The sequence below is a fragment of the Solanum dulcamara genome, chromosome 6 (assembly GCF_947179165.1).
Source record: "Solanum dulcamara chromosome 6, daSolDulc1.2, whole genome shotgun sequence".
NCBI lineage: Eukaryota > Viridiplantae > Streptophyta > Magnoliopsida > Solanales > Solanaceae > Solanum > Solanum dulcamara.
This window is the reverse complement of record NC_077242.1, coordinates 62,264,531-62,286,354: the sequence shown is the minus strand read 5'-3', so window position 1 is coordinate 62,286,354 and position 21,824 is coordinate 62,264,531. Positions and strand designations below refer to the sequence as shown.

General features: G+C 35.2%; 1 long non-coding RNA gene across 1 annotated transcript; it reads right to left on the bottom strand.

The window, feature by feature from the left end:
* Positions 1–7,297: 7,297 nt before the first annotated feature.
* On the bottom strand, positions 7,298–9,869 carry LOC129892411 (uncharacterized). Its single transcript, XR_008767317.1, has 3 exons — positions 9,830–9,869; positions 8,516–8,613; positions 7,298–8,366 (listed from the first exon to the last, which is right to left on the bottom strand). It is a non-coding gene; the product is annotated as an uncharacterized LOC129892411 (long non-coding RNA).
* Between the last annotated feature and the right edge of the window lie 11,955 nt (positions 9,870–21,824).

Below are 21,824 nucleotides of genomic sequence, written 5' to 3'. Positions count from 1 at the left end.
TCAATGTATCAACTACCTCACTACCCAACTTATGGCCAAGGACTCATGATACTAATATTTCTTTCGCTTGCCTCCTAACTCATGGTCAAGGATATAGACAAGGTGTCACATTTTCTTTCTCAAAATGAGCTTTCCACAGTTCTCAACCTCCTAATGATTAATGATAGTATGAATGAGGATGAATTCATTTACAACATATAAGGCAGGGAGGTAATATACAACTCAACATGTAAAATAAGGTACTAAGTTCTCAAACCTTAACCTAAACACGATATTCACCTTCAATAGACAGTAATGGGATGGAAATACCTCAAATTAAGTGCTCACCCATTTTCGATAATATTTCAATACTCAGGTATGCTCATAACCCCCAACTCAACCCCTCAGAAGGGCATTTGAAGTCAAATATCTCCTCACACTTATCTCATAGGCAAGTCATGAATTACATATGCTCAAAATATATAAGTTAGAAAATAAGGCCCTACATGGGGTATATAACACAAATAAGCCTCCACATGTGCATCACAATGTAAATAAACCCCCACATGGGCATCTCAAAGTAAATTAACAGTCCCAATTTACACTACGACCCCATACCAAAGTATACAACATAGAATTTGAATAATCATCTCAACTCAGCCCCAACAAGGATAGTCAAACCTACCTCAATTGCCCAAACCGCACACGCACTTTCTTTTGGACGATCAACCCTCAAATTCAATGCCCAAATAAAAATACACTATTAAGAATGAAACATACATGTCATAAGGAGTCCAGCGACACTCATATTGATAGGTTTTGGAATCGGGAGTAAAATAATTCAAAAATTGATTAATTTTGAAAAGAGGTCAAATCTGGAAATTAGTTTCAAAATAAGCTTCTACACTAAAATGGTGTTTATCGATGAAAAACCCATTAAAATGGAATAAGATTTGAGGTAGAAAATACCATTTAAAGTTTCATGAAAAACCTCCAAAGTTTGAGTTCAAAACCATGAATTTCAAGGTGAAATCACAAGATAAAGGAAGGAAATCGAAGGATTTAGGTTATAAATACTTACCCAAATGAAGTCCTCTAAACATCTACTTCACAAATCGCCTCTCCAAGCTCTTGAAAATCAAATATGGAAGAAAAGACCCAAATCTGTTTTTGGACCTCTCAGGTGTCGCTAATGCCACCAATGGGTTGCTAAAGCAGGGGTTCGCTTTTGCGAACCCCGCTTAAGTGAGACCCTTCACTTAAGTGATGGGTCTCTCTAAAGTGAAGGTTCGCTTTAGTGAACTTTGTCCGCTTAAGCGGACCCCTAAACCAGCAACACGGATACAGTTCAAACCCAAATTCAAAATCTCTAATCAACCCTCGATATTCATTCAGAATTTCCTACACATAAAACTATATATGCACTCCTACTAAATTCAATGTTTTGGACTAAATGAAACCATCAGAATTTGAATTTCAGGTGTCCTTGATTCGATACTCGATAAGTCTCAACTAAAATAATATGAACCTCAAAAAGATTAAAATTCCCTCAAAACTTTTGAAAAATATAACGAAGTCATTTCTAGTGTTAGAATCACCCCCAACATCATTGGAATCATCAAAAATCCAATATGAGTCTCCGAACTCGATTTGTTGACCAAAGTCAAATTTAGTTCATTTAAAACCAAATTTTCCAACTTAGGACCTCAATTTCACGATACAACTCCAAATTTGAAAACAAAGACACTCCTAAACCAATTTTCAAATTACGGAGCTAATGAAACTGACGGAATCCCTTCCCAAGGCTCGTAGCTCCGGTTGGTACCGAAACCACATTTTAGTAACTTAACTCCTTAAAACTCAAAATCTTGTCTAATTCACAAACCATTAAGATTTTAACACATTCAACTACAAGAACTGATCAAAAAACACTCGGAGGCACGAACGAGAGGGGTCAAACGGTATATTTGAAAATATTTCCTAAAATAACCCTCAAAGTCATTACAGATAACAAAGGTATCCCGTAAAATTAGTAACAGTGTATGAAAGCAAGCTAACATTGACACCAAAATTATTGTTTTTAAAAATGGGGTATATTATTATGTAATGGTTGTCTTTTTCCTTAAGTGGGCAAGTTGCCCACTAGTTTTTCCTCTACTTGCTAGCTTATTTTCTTGTCTATAAATGCCAGTTTTTGGCATTGAAAACAAACACACACAGCTACTAAAATCTTCTTCTCCTCGGTTCTCTTCTCTTTTTTTACTATCTCCTTCTTATTTTGTTAAGCTAGTAATTTTATACCACGTTATCAGCACAAAATTCTAATTTTCTTCAGATATATTAACTCCTATATCAGGTATATCTACTAAAAAAATTTAATTTTAGTTTTCTTTATTCTTTCTAAATTAATTTCTATCTCAATTTTATCATGTCAAATTTATCAAAACTTGAGTTTGTGGCACTTGACATTTCTGAAAAAAAAATATTTATCATGGATCCTTGATGCTGAAATTCACCTTAACGCTAAAGGTCTTGGTGATATTATTAAATAAGATAATAACACATCAAGGCAAGATAAAGCAAAGGCCTTGATTTTTCTCCATCATCATATTCATGAAGGATTAAAAACTGAAGATTTAACTGTGAAAGACCTTCTTGAATTATGGACTAATTTGAAGATCGGTATCACCACCTAAAACTTATGGTATTACCAAAAGCCCGATATGAGTGGATATACCTTTGATTTCAAGATTTTAAAACTGCGACAGAGTATAATTCTACTATCCACAAAGTAAGTTTCATGTTAAAATTATGTGGAGATTCTATCACTAGTGATAACTTACTTGAGAAAACTCTTTCCACTTTTCACGCTTCAAATGTGTTGTTACAATAACAATATCGTGAAAAAGGATTTAAGAAGTATTCTAAATTAATTACATGCCTAATTATGGCTGAGCAAAATAATACTTTGCTAATGAAAAATCATGAAGCCCGTCCCACTGGGTCTGCTCCATTCCCTGAAGTGAATGTTGTAGCAGCGCATAATCAGTCTGAATCAAGACAAAATAATTATCGTGGTCATGGTCGTGGTTGTGGATGTGGGCGAGGACATGGTAAAGGATGAATTAATTATCGTCATCATGATGAAAATAAACATGAGAACAATAAAGTTCCTCAAAATAATCCTTCCAAAGATAAATCCAATATTTTTCATCGGTGTGGTATGAAAGGTCATTGGGAACATGAATGTTGTACACCCGATCATTTTGTAAAAATTTATCAAGCCTCTCTCAAAAGAAGAGATAATAATGTGGAGGCGAACTTAAATTTTCAAAATAATGATAATAAAGCAACTCCCTCAAATAAATATGAAGATATTGAAGCGAATCTTTCTTATAAAGATGATGCTTTCGAAGATCTACTAAATATTACTCATTTGAAAGATGAAAACTTTATGAATATTGATTGATATTGTGTTGTACTTTGTAAAAATATTTCTTAAGGCAGTGTAATTTCTCAAATTTTTATGTTGTTAGTTTTTCATGTTCTTATAATGTATCTTTTTACTTATGAAGAATATGGAAATTCTCCACTCATCAGTTGGATCCAAAATCAATTATGATGATATGTGTCTTATTTATAGTGCCACAACATACACTATTTTAACAGATAAGAAATATTTTTCTTATTTGATTATGAAAAAAGCTAATATTAATATAATATCTGGTAGTGCAAGATTAATTGAAGGATCCGGAAAAGCTAAAGTTGTATTTATCGAAGGAACATATTTAACAATTAATCAAGCATTATATTGTAATAAGTCTCAAAGAAACTTATTAAGTTTCAAAGACATTCGTCAAAATGGTTATCATATTGAGACTACAAATGATGAAAAAAATGAATATCTTTACATTACTACAATAAAGTCTGGCAAAAAGTTTATACTTGAAAAGTTATCCATTTTTCATCCGGCTTATACTTCACAAGTATTAGCATGATTGAAACATATGTCATATTAAACCAAAGGTTTACTAACTCAAATAATTTTATTATTTGGTATGACCGGTTGGGTCATCCCGATTCTAATATGATGCGCAAAATAATTAACAGTTCACATGGACACTCTTTGAAGAACCAAAAGATTCTTCAATTTAAAGAATTCTCTTGTACTACATGTTCTCAAGGCAAATTGATTACTAGACCATTAGTAATAAAAGTGGGCATTGAATCCCCAATATTCAACTAATTGCTAGACCAATGCTTATGAGAACAAAACTTCTCATTTCATTATGGGGTCATGCTATTTTGCATGCAGCAAGTCTTGTGCAGATCAGACCCACAAGTTATCATAAAGTCTCCCCATTACAATTGGTTTTTGATCAGGAGTCGAACATTTCTCATCTTAGAATATTTGGGTGTGCAGTACGTGTTTTGATTGCTCCACCACAACACACATAGATGGGATCCCAAAGAAGATTGGGGATATATATTGGGTATGAATCTCCTTCTATCATAAAATTTTTTGAACCTATGACTGGAGATTTATTCACCACAAGATTTGTTGATTGCCATTTTGATGAATCAGTATACCCAGCATTAGGAAGAGAAAATAAGCAGCTGAAAAGGGAAATAGATTGGAATGCATTATCACTGTCTCATTTAGATTCTCGTACAAATAAATGTGAACTAGAAGTTAAAAAGATAATTCATTTGCAAAATATTGCAAATCAACTGCCCGATGCATTCACTGACCTATCAAGAGTTACTAAATCTCATATCCCAACTGCTAATGCTCCAATTTGAGTTGATGTCCCAGTAGGACAATTAAATAATGCAAATGAGTCTAAACCACATTTAAAATGTGGTAGACCGATCAGCTCCAAAGATAAAAATCCTTGAAAAAAAAATGCAAACAATCAAAATGGTCATGATATGACAGAACCTGCTCAAGAAGAGCGAGGAGACATAACAATTGATAAAACCTTGGAAGAGGTTAAGGCGCCTGAAAATGATAAAGAAATTTTAATAAATTATGTCTTATCAGAAAAAATATGGAATCGAAATAATGTAATTATCGACAATAGTTTTGCTTAAAATGTTGCTATAGAAATAATACAACAAAATGAGGATCTTGAATTAAAATCTGTCGATGAATGTAGACAGAGGAATGATTAGCCAAAATGAAAAGATGCAATTCAAGTTGAATTAGCTTCGCTTGAAAAATGCAAAATTTTTAGACCGATAGTCCAAACACCTGAAGATATTAAATCAGTGGGGTACAAATGGGTGTTTGTACGAAAAAAATGAAGTCGTAAGATATAAAGAATAACTTGTGGCACAAGGAATTTCGCAAAGACCCACCATTGATTATATGAAAACATATTATCTTGTAATGGATGCAATCACTTTCAGGTATCTTATAAGTCTACAGTTAATGAAAAACTTGGCATGCATTTGATGGATGCCGTTACAGCCTATTTATATGGTTCTCTAGATAACGATATTTTTATGAAAATTTCTGAAGAATTTAAAATGCCTGAAATTTATAAAGATTCCAAAGAAACTTGTTCAATAAAATAGCAAAACTCATTATATGGGCTAAAACAATCAGAGCGAATGTGGTACAATTGTCTTAGCAAATATTTGTTAAAAGAAGGATATAAAAATGATCAAATTTTTCGTTGTGTCTTTATGAAAAGGTATGGATCTGAATTTGTCATAATAGCAGTATATGTTGATGATTTGAATATTATCGGAACTCCTGAAGAACTTTCAAAAGCAGTAAAATGTCTGAAGATGGAATTTAAAATGAAAGAACTCGGAAAGACAAAATTTTGTTTTGGTCTACAAATTGAATATTTTGTAAATGGGCTATTTGTCCATCAATCAACATATACGGAAAAAAATTAAGGAGATTTTACATGGATAAAATACACCCACTGAGTACCCAATGGTTGTGAGATCTTTTGATATTAATAAGGATCCATTTCGACCTCATAAAAGTGATGAAGATCTTGTTGGTGCTGAAATATCATACCTTAGCGCAATTAGTGCATTAATGTATCTTGCTAATAATTCTAGACCAGATATAGCTTTCTCAGTAAACTTATTAGCAAGATTTAGTTCTTCCCCAACGCAAAGACACTAGAATGGAATTAAGCATATATTCAGATACCTCCGAGGGATCACAGATATTGGATTGTTTTACTCAAATGAATCCAAGTCAAAATTGATTGGTTATGCAGACGCGGGATATTTGTCTGATCCCTATAAAGGTCGATCGTAGATAGGCTATTTATTTACATGTGTTGGTACAACTATATCATGTCGTTCAATAAATCAAACTATGGTTGCCACTTTCTCAAATCATGCTGAGATAATAGTCATTCATAAAGCAAGTCGAGAATGTGTTTGGTTAAGATCAATAACTCAACACATTCAAGAAACATATGACCTTACTTTGACAAAAGATGCTCCAACAATATTGTATGAAGACAATGTTGCATGTATAGCTCAATTAAAGAGAGGATACATCAAAGGAGACAGAACTAAACATATTTCATCAAAATTCTTCTTCACCCAGGATATTCAAAAGAAAGGTAAAATAGATGTTCAACAAGTTCATTCAACTGATAATTTAACAGATATGTTTACCAAGGTCTTGCCAACTTCAAACTTTGAGAAATTGAGATACAAAATTGGAATGCGTCATCTTCAAGATATTAAATGATGTCTTCATCAGGGGGAGTATAATACGCGCTGCACTCTTTTTTTCTTAATCTAGGTTTTGTCCCATTGAGTTTTTCTAACAAGTTTTTTAATGAGACAGCACTTAAAGAATATTACCAAAAGTTGTGTACTCTTTTTCCTTCATTAGGTTTTTTCCCACTGGGTTTTTTAATAAGGTTTTAACGAGACACAATATTTATGGATGTTCACGATAACTATGTTTCTTGTTTCTTGTAAAGTTCATATGGACATTCAAGAGGGAGTATTATGTAATGAATGTCTTTTTCTTTAATTGGGCAAGTTGCCCACTAGTTTTTCCTCTACTTGCTAGCTTATTTTCTTGTCAATAAATGCCAGTTTTTGGAATTGAAAACAAACACACACAGATACTAAAATCTTCTTCTCCTCCGTTCTCTTCTCTTTTCTTTACTATCTCCTCCTTATTTTGTTAAGCCAATATATTTTATAACATATATCAAACAATTACATCATTTTTCTTTGATTCCACAGTAGTTTCTATAATGTAGATATGTTCAGGGAGTTGGTATTGCTTTTCAAAACACTACTGACATAGCACGTTCCGTCATAGGATGCTTTTGAACTTTCTTTGTATATAAATAATCTACATCAAAAGCAACAAATGAAAATAACTTAAAAAGTTATATCACGTCACAATTACCAAATACACTTCACAATACTCATGATAAATCAACCTTGTTTTGCTGTTCTCAATTTTAGTGTATTAACTCAGAAAAAATCTCTTGGTAATACTAGCATGCTGTAGATTTACTGTGCTGCAATTCACAAATAAAAATTAACATATAAAAATAGTACAATTTTATGAAATACTTAATCCGAAGTGTAAATACTATATGCCATTATATCAAAACTCACTCCTATGTAGCCAAATCGAAATTACAGTAAGTCTAATAGTCACAAATCATAGGTAAGATTAGTGGCTAATCATATATTTGTCCAGGAGTGATTAAATCTACCCTAATATGAATGTAAAAGCTCCTCAAGCATTAGTCAATGCACGCATTAGAATACTTCTTGAAAAAAAGTAAGTTCTTGCTCTGACAGGCTGAGTTGATTATATTCCTCTACACCATATGTGGTCCATATTATTGAGAATGTAGTTCTTTAGACTTGTAAATACAACTTGAAAGCGACGAAAGAAAAATTAACATACAACATAGAGAACAAGCAAAATGAAAATCCAAAGGAAGAAAATGAATGTCAAAAATTTAGGATAGATCTCAGCAGATAGACAGACGCATAGTTGATAAAATGATGTCACTGCGAGTAACCACAAGATATATTCATATGCTTAATTGAACACGAGATTTGTATCATTGGGTGGTATGATTAATCCTTTGTTGCATAATTGACTCAAAAAGAGTAGATTCCCTCTTTCTCCCAGCTAAATAAAATATTACACAGAACAAACAATAACAAAAACCCAGTGGAAGCAAATGAAAGACAAATATTTACAACGAGATCTGGCCAAACAGGACTCACAGTTGATAATTTAATTTCACTGAGAGTAACCACAAAGAGATGTTCCAGCAGTTGATTGACTAGGAAAGAGTAAACTCTTTCTTCCTCCCACCTCTTGGTCCAGCTAGAAATTGCTCACCGGCATCTTTAAAATCTCCCTATTGAAGACAATCAAAATACCTTTAAGTCACTCATAAATACTAGAAGCAAAGCTGACCCAAGGGACATATTGAGATTTAAAGAAACATATACATTCTATTTACAAGTATAAATATGTTCGCCTGACTTTTTAGAGTTTATTTCTTACATGCGTATATGCTGAAAATTGCACACCAGAATTCGAAACTACATGAGAATGGTTTAGCCTCCATGTGCACAGTTTCGATGTGTTGAGTAAGAATTGATCTGTGTGTTTTCAAGCAACAAATAAAGATTAAAAAATGTTTCTTATCAATAACCCGATACAATGATAACTTTAGCTAAGGTTAAAAACTGTTGCTAGCTATATATGCATTTCTCCTGGAACTTGGAATGAATTTGTGATATTGCTTCAAGATTCATAAAAGAATGTTACTTTTAATGAAAAGAAACTTTAACGACATTTAGGAAATTGGTAGTCCCGTACAATTGAGAAAGTGTGTTGACAATTCTGGAATTCACATTTCATTCTATCCGAAGTAGGCCCCTTCTCTTTATGTGCGAAGCTTGGTCCCACATATTTTACACGCAATATGTTGGTATCTATGTGGACACTCAAACAACTTCCCTTGGTTTCAAGTGATCCTTCCTATGGTAGCTTGATTGGCACTCATCTAATGACATACAAATGGCCTTTGTTTATGCAAAATATCAAGAATGAATTATTTTAAGAATATTATAATAAATATAGGTCCTAGACCAAAGTACTTGTATGCTAATGAACAAAACGTAAAGTTGTTTTTGTTTTGGTGGAGTAGGGGAACCACGGAGAGTCTCCAACCACCAAGATTATAAGGTGTGACTGAGGCTCACTGATGGAGCTTATCAGGAGGTCCCCCATCCTAATGATGGTCTACTAAAGGAAATATACCTGCTTCTTGCATTTTGAAGTTCTTTATGTGGGATCAAATACATTAAATTTTCACATAATTTTACAAACTTATTAGTGTTAAATGTTTTCTCCCATTAATTCAATATGAAAACTTATTAGTGTTAAATGCACACAAAAAAATAAATCAGAAAATATGAAGGCTTATTTGATGAAAATAATCTCAAAACTGAACTTTTAGCAAAGAAACTTGTGCGCGATAACATCATAAATGGATATTGAAAAGATTTATGCAACAACAAGAACCTTGAGTGAATGACTTCGTATATGCTACTTTAAATGAGCCTGACTTTGAAAGCTCACTCCACATTCCTCACAAATATTCATTTTTGACCCCCCATCGAATACACTATTAAAAAGTTTAATCTCAATTACAAACAGAAGTCTTTGAAAGCCTGAAACTCAAACAACTGAATAGAGAAAGAACAATACAGACGAAAGAAGTGGAATAGAAAAAAAAATAGTAAATAAAAAGAGTAGAGAAAAAATCAGACATTGAGACGATTAGAGAAAAAGATATAGGGAGGATCATACCTTAATTCTAAGAAATTCTTGAAAGTCTGAAGGAGACTTGTAATGACCCTCAAGGTCATTTTTGGAATTTTTGTAAAATGACCATTTTACCCCTCCCTTTAGATGCCTCGAGTCATTTCTAATTGTTACCGGGTGTTGATTTTTAGAAAATCCTATGAAAAGTTAAGTCCTTGGAAATTTTGAGTTTCATAAGCTTTAAGTGTTAAAAAGTGGTATTTGGGGTCAATTGGAGCTACAGGTCTCAGAATGGAATTCCGTCGATTCCAGCAGCTCCGAAATGTCAAAATAGGCTTAGGAGACTTTACGGAATCAGTTTTGGAGCTGTAACGAAGATTTGAGGCCTTGAGTTGAGAATTTGAGGAACTTTAAGCCAAGGTTTGACTTTGGTCAACTTTTGGAGTTCCGATGCTCGGAATGGAATTCCGACAACTCCGTTGGATTCAGGAGATGGTTTTTGGTTTAGAAGAAGTGTTGGTTGAATTTTTAGAGGTCCCGAGTCCATTTTGGTATTTTAAAGGCCTAAGTTAGTTTAGTTGCGACTTTTTGAGTTTTAGGCTAACGAAATCTTGAATTCAAATTCTGATGGTTCCATCAGCTCCGGAATGACCAAATTAGGCTAGTAGCACTGTTGGAATGACTATCGAGTCAATCGATACGAGTTTGGGGCTATTTGGCGCTTTTGACTTTGAAACTTAGCCTATAGTTGACTTTGGTCAACATTCTTGGAAAATGCGCTCGAATAAAAATTCTGACAGCGCGGTTAGCTCCGTAATGTTGATTTTGGTCTAGAACGACCCTTCGTTCGCTTTTTGAGGCTTCCGGACTAATATCGAGGCCCGTTGTGGAATATGACTTAAAATGACTCTTGGGTGTGGGACCCACTTTTTATTAAAATGATCTCGTATGGAAATTCTGAATGCGCCATTGAGTCCGCAACGTCAAATTTAGTAGGGTAGCATATTTGGTTTGTTTTTATCTGATTCCGAACGAATTCCGAAGGTTCGTTCGGAGACTTTAAATTGTGGCAAAAACCAGAAAATCTGCAGCAAGAGTGCAGAATTTTTTCAGATTTTCTCCTCAACTTTGAACCCTCATTTCTTGAGTTCTAGAGCTCTAAATTGGGTGATTCAAAAGGCAAAATTGTGAGGTTTTTCGTGGAGAACGCATTGGAGAGATTGAAAACTGATTTGGAGCATTCGATTCTGGTAAAAATCGCGATTTTAATTACAGTTGTGTCCATTTTCGGAATGGATTTTTGAAGAACTTTGACAAGTTATTTCTTGACCAACATAAATCCGATTTGGGTGATTCCAGAGGCTATCTTGCGTGGAAATTCAAGAAGAACATCGTGGAAGTTTCAGAATCTGTTTTTGGCACGTTGTTCGAGGTAATAAATTGATTTTAAGCAGCAGATTTAGTCATTTTCGGAATGAAATTTTGTTGAATTTTGAAAGAGTGTATCTTAGTCAATATAACTCCGTTTTGAGTGATTCTTGAGGCTAGATTGTGGGGTTTTTCGCAAGGAACGTCATGGTATAATTTTGTTTGATTGAAATATTTTCGTTTTTGAGAAATCGACGTGTAAAGAGGCTGCCTTATATCGTTTTCTTAGTTTAAAAATGTGGGAATTGATTTTTGATCGTCTTACGTAATTTCCCACCCCGAATTATGTTATAAATCTGATTTGTGTGCTTGGGGTGATGTTTAGAACCTGTTTTGGGGGTCAAATCCAGAATTTCGTATGTGGGTCCCACAATTCCCATTTTCGACCCCAAAATTGGTCCGTCTCTAAAAATTATGAAATTAGTGTCTAAACGACCGTATCGACGTTGTGGTTCTATTTTTGACAGCTTGGCAGCGTTCCGAGGCCGTTTAAAAGGGAAAAGCTTCAGCACAGTGATTTAGAGCCCGCCTGTTTGGCCTACAGGTAGGCTACGGTTTACCTTTCTTTAGATTGAGCCGAAATGTGTGAAAGCATGTTGAAATAGTTGGAATTTGGGTTGGATAGTTTGATTGTATATCTTAGGCGTTAGAAATCATGCTTTAGGCTTATTATCGGGTTTTCGGATATTTAGAAGCATGTGTATCTTGTCGTTATTTGTTAAGTTTTATAAGTAGAGTTGAATGAGCATGTTATTGATACAGTGGGGTATGTTGGCCTTAGTATAGGATGTAAACTTGCTTTAGATGTCCCGGCGTCGCTCCGATAGACTTAGATCCTTGTAGAATGGTGTAGCGGGCTAGTGCCTAGTAGTTTGGCCTTAGCTAGGCGTTACTCTTGCTCTTAAAAATACCATCATCCATAACTCGATATAATCGTGAATTTTGTGAGGCGTCGGCAGCACTAGATTTCGTGATCGTTGACTTTGGCTCCGGTTTTAGTTTTGGCGGCATATTGGTTGACTCATTGGAAAGGAGATTCTCGGTACTATTATTGTTTAGTTGGAAAGGAGAATATTCGGCACCATAAGATAAAATATCTGTGAGTATCCGGGTACCCAGTCCCGGCCTCCATTCTGAATTATCGAGGAGCATCCGGGTACCCAGCCCCGGCCTCCGTCGACTTGGTAGTATGACGAGCATCTTGGTATCCAGTCCTAGCCTCGATCATATCGATGTGTTACAGCGAGCATCCGGGTACCCAGTCCCGGCCTCGACCGTACTTATGTATTATGGCAAGCATCCGGGTACCCAGTCCTGGCCTTGACCACTTTGAATATTCGGGTGAGCCTCTGGGTCCCAGTCCCAGCCTCGACCCCTAAGTCACCCCTAGATCGATTGACTCTTGGAGATTCTGGGTTTTGGAAATGATACAGTACTTCGGTTCCTGACATCGCATATTCTTGGTTCCTAGCCTTGGTAGTTGTAGCTATTCTGTGTACTCGGCGAACTTATGGGGGTTCGTTCGAGTTTTTATTTAACTTGCGTACGAGTGTCCCGGCTGGGTTTATGGGGGCCCAGTTGGGTATAGTTAGTTGTAGCTCTCGTAGATAGTACTCTTTTCACTTTAGATGCTTATGTTGATTCCTATTTAGGCTTATTCCTCTTTTTCATATTGTTTTCACCTTTTCTGCTCAGTCGGCCTATGATGCCTACTGGGTACCTGTTGTCTTGGTACTCATACTACACTCTGCATCTACTTTCGTGATGCAGGACCGAGCACCAGCTATTGTCACGAATAGATCGATCTTATTGTAGTCAGATTCGGAGACTAGGGTGATAACTTGGCGTTTTTGGATCACTTCTGTCTCCTTCAGAATGGATGGCCCGTCTTTTGCCTTCTGAGACTAGCCAGTTGTTTTATATCTTTTTGGTCCACTTTCGGGACTTGTACTCATATTTTATTTTGTTGCAGCTCTGTACTTGTGACTTCCAGGTTCTGGGAGGGATCTTTAGTTGTTTAAAACATGTTTTGGTTTACTTCCGCTTATTCATTCTGTTTACTTTTATAATTCAATGCTCTTATATAGTTTTTGCCTTCAAACACATTACTTGAAGTTCTGGGTTGACGGGTTGGCTTACCTACTAGAGGGTTATAGTAGGTGCCATCATGACTTATGAAATTGGATCGTGACAAGACTTGATTGAGTAATCCTCTGTTCTCAGAGAAGAAGATGTTTCAAATATAAGAGATAAGGTGAGAAAATCATAGAGAAGACCTGGAGATAGCATAGATGGTTATGAGCCCGTTTGGACGGACTTAAAAAAAGTAATTTTTATGTATAAAGTGTTTTTAAAATTTTGAAGTGCTGAAAATTATTTTTATAAATGAACATTTGAGTATTTGGATAAAAATGCTTAAATGAGGAAAATGATGTGAAATTTAGGGTAAAAAGAATAAAAATGGTAGTTTGGAAATTTTGATTAAAATATAATAGATATAAAAGTAATTTTCATGGTCAAAGAAAATGACTTTAAGCACTTAGAAAAAAAAGTTAGGAATCCTAACTTTTCATTTTTGACTGACTTTAAGAATTTTATGGCTTAAAGTTAGTATTAGGCAAACACGTCCAAAAGCTAAAAATGGACTTTAAATTAGTTTTGACCAACTTAAAGACCATCCAAACGGGCTCTATGTCTTTTTTCCTTTTTATTACTTTGGTTAGGAAGAGAACGGATGCTTCTAGAGTAATAATACTGTAAACAATAAATTTTCGAGCCGAGAAAAATAAATAATCAAGACCAAAATATTGGAGTAACAAAGTGTAATATTTGATTTCAAAATGTAGTGCGAGATATAATCTCTATGATAATCCTCTGATTCTTCAAATAATATGGAATATGTCGAACTTGAATTTGATTTAGAGTCAAGGGCTTGAATAGCTTGATCTTGAATCTTTGTCTTCAAATTTGGATTTGAATTATTCGTCACGAACCCTTGTATGGTTATGACGAACAGTAAATATGAATAAATAACTTGATCTTGATCTTCTTGATATTCTTCTTCGTTCTTGATCTTGAATTTGATTACTTGAACTTTGTAGCTTTGTAGAGAATTTGCGGTCTTTGATCCACGAGCTCTCTTCTTGCTTCTTGTTCTTCCAAAAAAAACCTTTTCAGAATAATGAGGACCCCTATTTATAGTTGTAGGGAGTGGTATGAGGGTGTGATTTGATTGATTGGTTTGAACTGACTAATCAGATTTCTTTGTTGAAGAGTTTTAATTTGATTGGTTAGAACATGTCACATAGACACGTGGCATTGTTCTAGTGGCTCATTTAATTTGACTTAGATTGCCACATAACTTTGACATGTGGCATGATTTTAGTGGCTTATCTAATTTGACTTGGATTGCCACCTAACTTTGACATGTGACATGATTTTAGTGGCTTATTTAATTTTGATTTGGATTGTCACATAACTTTAACATGTGGCATGAAAAATGGGCCTCTAGGATGAGATGACATTGGGCTTAACAAAATGGGGTCATCTTTATATCCCAAATTAATGGATTTAGATTTCTAATTACATCCACATTTATTGGGCTTAAATAATTGACCCAATTTTATTAATCCAAATTATTTATTTGGACTAATATATCTTGAATTTAATAGAAATTGAACCATTCTACAAATTTATATTTAATAAATTATAAATGATGACAAATGTCCCCTGCTTCAAGTCTTGTCGAGATATTTTATCTTTTGAAGACTAGGCTTGAAGTATTACTTGTAGGATAACGACATGCCATGTATTTTGAGATGCACCGTGAATTCATACTATATTGATGCATCCCTTCATCATTGTTGGAGTAGGAATGTAGCAAATTAGTTATATCCAATGAGGATTAGGAAAGAAAAAAATGATTATTTTTTTCACTTTTTTTTTCCAGCCATTTTTTTCAGCCTTTTTTTTAGGGTGTTTACTTGTCATGCAAGATTCCACCACTAATTGGAATCCGCTTAGGGGTCAATTTTGTAGAAGCCTAATTCAAGTTTGAATCTAGTTATAATAGATGCTAATAAACCTCTATAAATAAATGTCTGACCTTCATTGTTTTGCAGCAATGTGGCTTGACGATCAGCGCCGTGGTACTTTCTTCTTCTCTTTTCTTTGATTTTCAACAACCTTTTCCACATCTTGACATGTCTGTCGTAGAAAATTCATATCTTATTGTAGATACGTAGGAATCACGAACGGTTTGATTTTCTAGAAACTAGACTTCTCGATTTACAACATATCCAAAATTGAGAATTTAATACCTTCATGACCGTTCTAGATAAAAAAAATTAAAGTTAGCTCTAGATTTTGCCATGCTGGAGGTTTTAGATTTGCGTGATTTTATTAAAACTTTTGTATCTTCATGTAGGAACTTCAAAATCACAAGCCGCTTGATTATTCTGAATTTAGACACAAAGTTATACAACACATTCAAAATTTAGATTTAAAATCCTTCAATATCGTTCTAGATAATTTATTTATTTTTTTCACATTTTTTTTAAGTTTACCTTCAAATTTTGTCATACTGAAAGTTTCAGATTTTTGTTGCCTCACAAAATATTTTATATCTTGATGTAGGAATATCGTTACTAAAAAGGGTTGGAATTGCCAGAAACTAGACTTCAAGGGCATTATTATGACCAAAAAAATCTTGTCTCAAGTCTAGCCTGGTTAGTCTAGTGTGGCTTCCTTGACTTGATAGGTAATAATATTTTTTTGTGTGTGTGTGTGTTATCTACTTGCATATTTGGAGGATTTAAAGACTTCAGGCATACTGTTGAAGAAGCTCATTTTGTTGACTTTGTAACCATGCATTATTATTATTATTATTATTTCTTTGTTTTTAATCATTTGAAACAAAGGTGTTGCATTGTTGGAAATAATTTCACATCATTCTTGGCAAAGTCTTTACACCGTTTGAATCGAAGATGACGCATTGTTCGAGCCAAAGTCTTTACACTGTCTGAGACAAATACTTTATATGATTTGTGGTAAAAAATTTACACCGTCTGAGGTAAAAAATTTACATGATTTGTGGCAAAGACTTTACATCATCTGAGTCAAAGGCATTCCGTAGTCCAAGCTAAAAACTTTACACCGTCTGAGGCAAAGACTTTACATGATTTGTGGCAAAGACTTTACATGATTTGTGGCAAAGACTTTACACCGTCTGAGTAAAAGGCATTCCATAGTCCAAGCTAAAGACTTTACATCGTCTATGGCAAAGACTGTACATAATTTGTGGCAAAGACTTTACACCGTCTGAGTCAAAGACATTACATAGTCCAAGCTAAAGACTTTACACCGTCTGAGGCAAAGACTTTACATGATTTGTGGCAAAGACTTTACACCGTCTGAGTCAAAGGCATTCCATAGTCCAAGCTAAAGACTTTACACCGTCTGAGGCAAAGACTTTACATGATTTGTGTCAAAGACTTTACACCATCTGACTAAAAGGCATTCCATAGTCCGAGCTAAAGACTTTACACCATCTAAGGCAAAGACTTTACATGATTTGTGGCAAAGACTTTACACCGTCTGAGTCAAAGGCATTCCATAGTCCGAGCTAAAGACTTTACACCGTCTAAGGCAAAGACTTTACATGATTTGTGGAAAAGACTTTATACCGTTTGAGTCAAAGGAATTCCATAGTCCAAGATAAAAACTTTACACCATATGATGCAAAGACTTTACATGATTTGTGGCAAAGACTTTACACCGTCTGAGTCAAAGACATTCCATAGTCCGAGCTAAAGACTTTACACCGTTTAAGGCAAAGACTTTACATGATTTGTGGCAAAGACTTTACATGATTTGTGGCAAAGACATTCCATAGTCCAAGATAAAGACTTTACACCGTCTAAGGCAAAGACTTTACAAAATTTATGGCAAAGACTTTACACCATTTGAGTCAAAGGCATCCCATAGTCCAAGCTAAAGACTTTACACCATCTAAGGCGAAGACTTTACATGATTTGTGGCAAAGACTTTACACCATTGGAATCAAAGGAATTCCATAGTCCAAGCTAAAGACTTTACACCGTCTGAGGTAAAGACTTTACATAATTTATGGCAAAGACTTTACACCGTCTGAGTCAAAGTCATCCCATAGTCCAAGCTAAAGACTTTACACCGTCTGAGTCAAAGACATTCCATAGCCCAAGCTAAAGGCTTTACACCGTCTGAGGCAAAGACTTTACATGATTTGTAAAGACTTTCCACTATCTGGATCAGACATAGGTTTTGCTCAAAGAATATAATCGTTCATTATTGAGATTCATTACCATGATTATTGAATTACTAATTTAAGCACTAACACTTTTTTTTATAGATTGAATCATGGTTTACTTTAGAGATTTGACTTTCTCTTCTTCAGAGTTGCGATACTTTTTGTGTTTCGATAGTACAAGAGATATATCATTGTATGAGAGCACCAAGCCAAGAGAGACTTAATTTATCAGAAATCAACCTTCTTAATATAAAACATAAATGTATAGCTCAAGTCCCTCAGGATCGTTCTAAACAAACTTCAAAAATAAACTTCACATGCAAGAAAGCTAATAGATTCATATTCGCGTGATCTTATTAAAAAAATAAACTCATATCTCAGCGTAGAGAAGTCGAAAAGAAGGTTCATAGAACTACACTATGTATAATAATCACAGCTAATAGCTTTATGGATTTGATAAATACTTCTTTGAAGTCAATTAAAATTTTGTCTTGATTGGCCTTCTCTAATTCACACGTTATATGACAATCTACGAGAATATTGTGATGCTCAAATAATGGTGTGCCCCATTTCTTTTGAACTTATGAGACTAAAATTAGGATGTAACTCACGGACTATGGTGGAGAGGGTCAAGAGAGACTATGAGTTCTTTGGATACTCATGCGACTGAACTCAGAATGTAATTCCAAGCGCCTACGTACCTCAGTGAAGAGGATCAAGTCATAATGTAGTTCTGAAAGAGTGATTCCTTTTTCTTTTTTTTTCTTCTTATTTTTTTTTGTTGTGTCCTAATTTTTGTCTAGGCCGCCTCTTTCAAAATTTTCAACCTAGCGGACCCTTTTTTTTTATTATGTCGTACACAGTTTATACTCTTGCGGGCCAGGAGTAACATGCAGTTTATACTTGTACCTTAAGGGGTGTGTTTCTTTTCTTCAAGGATAGTATCTCTTTATGAACTTTTTGTTAATGGGGCCAATGCTCAATCCTTCTCAGTCAATCAGTTTGTAAGCGCCACTTGAGTATACTTCGTGTACCACATAGGGTCCATCCCATTTAGCGGAGAACTTGCTTCCAGGCCGACGAGAAGTAATAATGGGCCTTCTTACAACAAGAACTTGATCACCCACTTGGAAGCATCTAAGACGAATCTTCTTATTAGAAGATCGAGCTAGACGAGCTTGATAACATTGTAGAATTTGTTGGGCCTCTAGTCTTTTTTCATCAAGAGCCTCCAATTCTTCAAGGCGCAACCGAGTATTTTCTTCATTAGTGAGCCCTTCTTGAATGGCAAGGCACAATGACAGGATTTGAAGTTCAAGTGGAAGAACTGCTTCAACTCCATAAACAAGAGAATATGGAGTCGCTTGTGTTGGCGTGCGATACGTAGTCCTATATGCCCAAAGAGCCTCTTCCATTCTGTCGTGCCAATCTCTCTTAGACTTGGAAACAACCTTTTCAACAAGTTGCAGAGTGTCTTGTTAAATGCTTCAGTGAGACCATTAGCAGCCACATAATACATAGAGGAATTGCGTTGCTTGAAGCCAAAAATATCACATATCTTCGTCATTAACTTGTTATCAAATGGCTTGCCATTATTTGTCAATATGTATCGAGGAATACCAAAATGGTAGATAATATTGACTCGAATGAAGTTGGCGACATTCTCTTTCTTTACTTCTCTAAGAGAAACAACTTCTGCCCATTTTAAAAAGTAGTCAGTTGCAGCCAGAATGTACAAATGTCCACCAGAGGACTTAGACAATGGTCCAATAACATCCAAACCCCAAGCTTCAAATGGCCATGAGGCAATAGTTGGGTGCAATACTTCTGGGGGTTGATGTATAAAATTCGCATGGAATTGGCAAGCTTTACATCTTCGGACGTAATCCAAGCAATCTTTCACCATGGTTTGCCAGTAATATCCCGTCTTTTTTATGTGAAAATGAAGTTTTGGCCCAGACTGATGCGCTCCACATACTCCAGAATGTGCTTCTTGCATAGCTTGAGTATATTCATCTTCCCCCAAACATCGTAAGAGAACTCCATCAAACGACCGCTTGTAAAGTGTATTTTTATAATAAAGAAAATGAGGGGCTCGTCGTCGGATTTCTGTTTTTCTTTGAAGGTTTTCTGGCAATATTCCATAACACAAATAATCTATTATTGATTGTTGCTAATCATCAATTTCAGCTTCCGAAGTGGCAATAACTTGTTGAAATTCTTCTTCATGCTCATTTGAAGGCGGATTTATCCATCTTTGGAAAACCATAACTTGCATTTCATTAGGAGATACTAATGCAGAAGCTAAAGCTGCCAATACATCAACCTTTTTATTTTCCTTTCTTGGGACATGTTGAATAGTCACCTCTCCAAGCCACCCTATCATCTTTTGAGCATAATTGCAGTATGAGATTAACTCAGGCTTCTTTACTTCATAATTACCAAGACTTGATTGATCACCAACTTGGAATTCCCAAAAACTTCTAGTTGCAATTATTTCATATCAATGGACATCTCAAGCCCAAGTAAGAGTGCTTGATATTTAGCAACATTATTGGAGCAATTTTGTGTTAGAGTGAAGGAGTATGGCAAAACTTCTCCATGGGAAGTGACAAATACCACTCCAGCACCGGCTCCTTCACAATGTGTAGCACCATCAAAATACATCTTCCAAGGTGGCTGAATTTCCACTAGCATTACGTCTTCATCAGATAATTCATCAGATAACTCCCAATCATTTGGAATTAGATGATTGGCCAAGAAATCTGCTAGTACTTGTCCTTTTACTGCCTTCTGAGATATATACACAATTTTGAATTGTTGAAACTGGAGGTACCACCTTGCTAGTCTATCACTTAAGACAGGCTTGGACATGACAAACTTGATAGGATTCGCTTTAGAGACAAGTTGCACAATATGAGCTTGGAAGTAATGCTTCATCTTATGAATCGAAAATACAAGTGCCAGACATAACTTCCCAATAGGTGAATACTTGATCTCATTTTGTGTCATCATCTTACTCAAGTAATATAGGGCATTTTCTTTCCCTTTATCATTTTCTTGTGCGAGAAGTGCTCCTACTGACCTTTCTTGTGCTGCAATGTATAAAATCAATGGTTTTCCAGGTATAGGAGCTACAAGTATGAGAGGTTTCATCAGATAAGACTTTATGTTCTCAAAAGCATTGGTACAAGCTTGGTCCCATTCAAAAGGAACATCTTTCTTCATAAGGCGACTGAATGGTTGACATCTCCCATCCAGATTTGAGATAAACCTCCTAAGATATGCTAATTTTCGTTGTAATCTTTTCAACTCATGAATATTTTTTGTCTCAGACATCTTCGAAATAGCATCTATCTTATCTTGATCAATCTCAATTCCTCGATGTCGAATAATAAAATCGAGAAACTTTCCCGAAGTAACTCCAAAGGCACATTTTAAAGGATTCATTTTGAGTTGATATCTTCGAAGTCGTTCAAACACCATTCTCAAATCTTTCAAGTGGTTATCACTCTTCTTTGATTTCACTACTAAGTCATCGACATAACACTCAATATTTTTATGAAACATATCATCAAAAATATTCTGCATGGCTCGTTGATAAGTGGCTCCAACATTTTTTAAACCAAAAGGCATTACTTTGTAGCAATATATACCTTTAGGAGAGTGAAATGCAGTAAGTTCTTCATCCCTTGGTTCCATGCGAATTTGATTGTATCCAGATGAACCATCCATAAAGGACATTGCCTCGTATCCAGTTGTAGCATCAATCATAAGCTCAGGGATTGGAAGAGGAAATTCATCCTTAGGGCATGCATTATTAAGATCTCTAAAGTCAACACAAACTCATATTTGGCCATTTTTCTTTCTTACAGGTATAATGCTTGAAATCCATGTAGGATATTTGACTTCACGAATGAAACCTGCTTCAATGAGCTTGTTAACTTTAGTTTTGATCAAAGGAACTAGTTCAGGTCTAAAGCGATGTTGCGCTTGTTTAACAGGACGAGTGCCTCATTTTACAGCAAGACAATGAACTGCAACTTTAGGGTTTAACCCTGGTATCTCTTTGTAACTCCAAGCAAATACATCCCTAAATTTCATAAGCAGCTCAATATATTTCTTCTCTTCATCGTCATCCAGCGAAGCACTCACATATGTAGGCCTTATATCATCATCAACCCCAAGATTTACTTCCTTCAATGCATCAACAGTATTCTTTATCCCTTCCTCGAGTTCAGGTGGCGCATCTTCAGCATCCTCATCTTCTTGAGGATCACCATCATTAAAAAATATGTGATGGCATGCATAAATATCAACAAACCC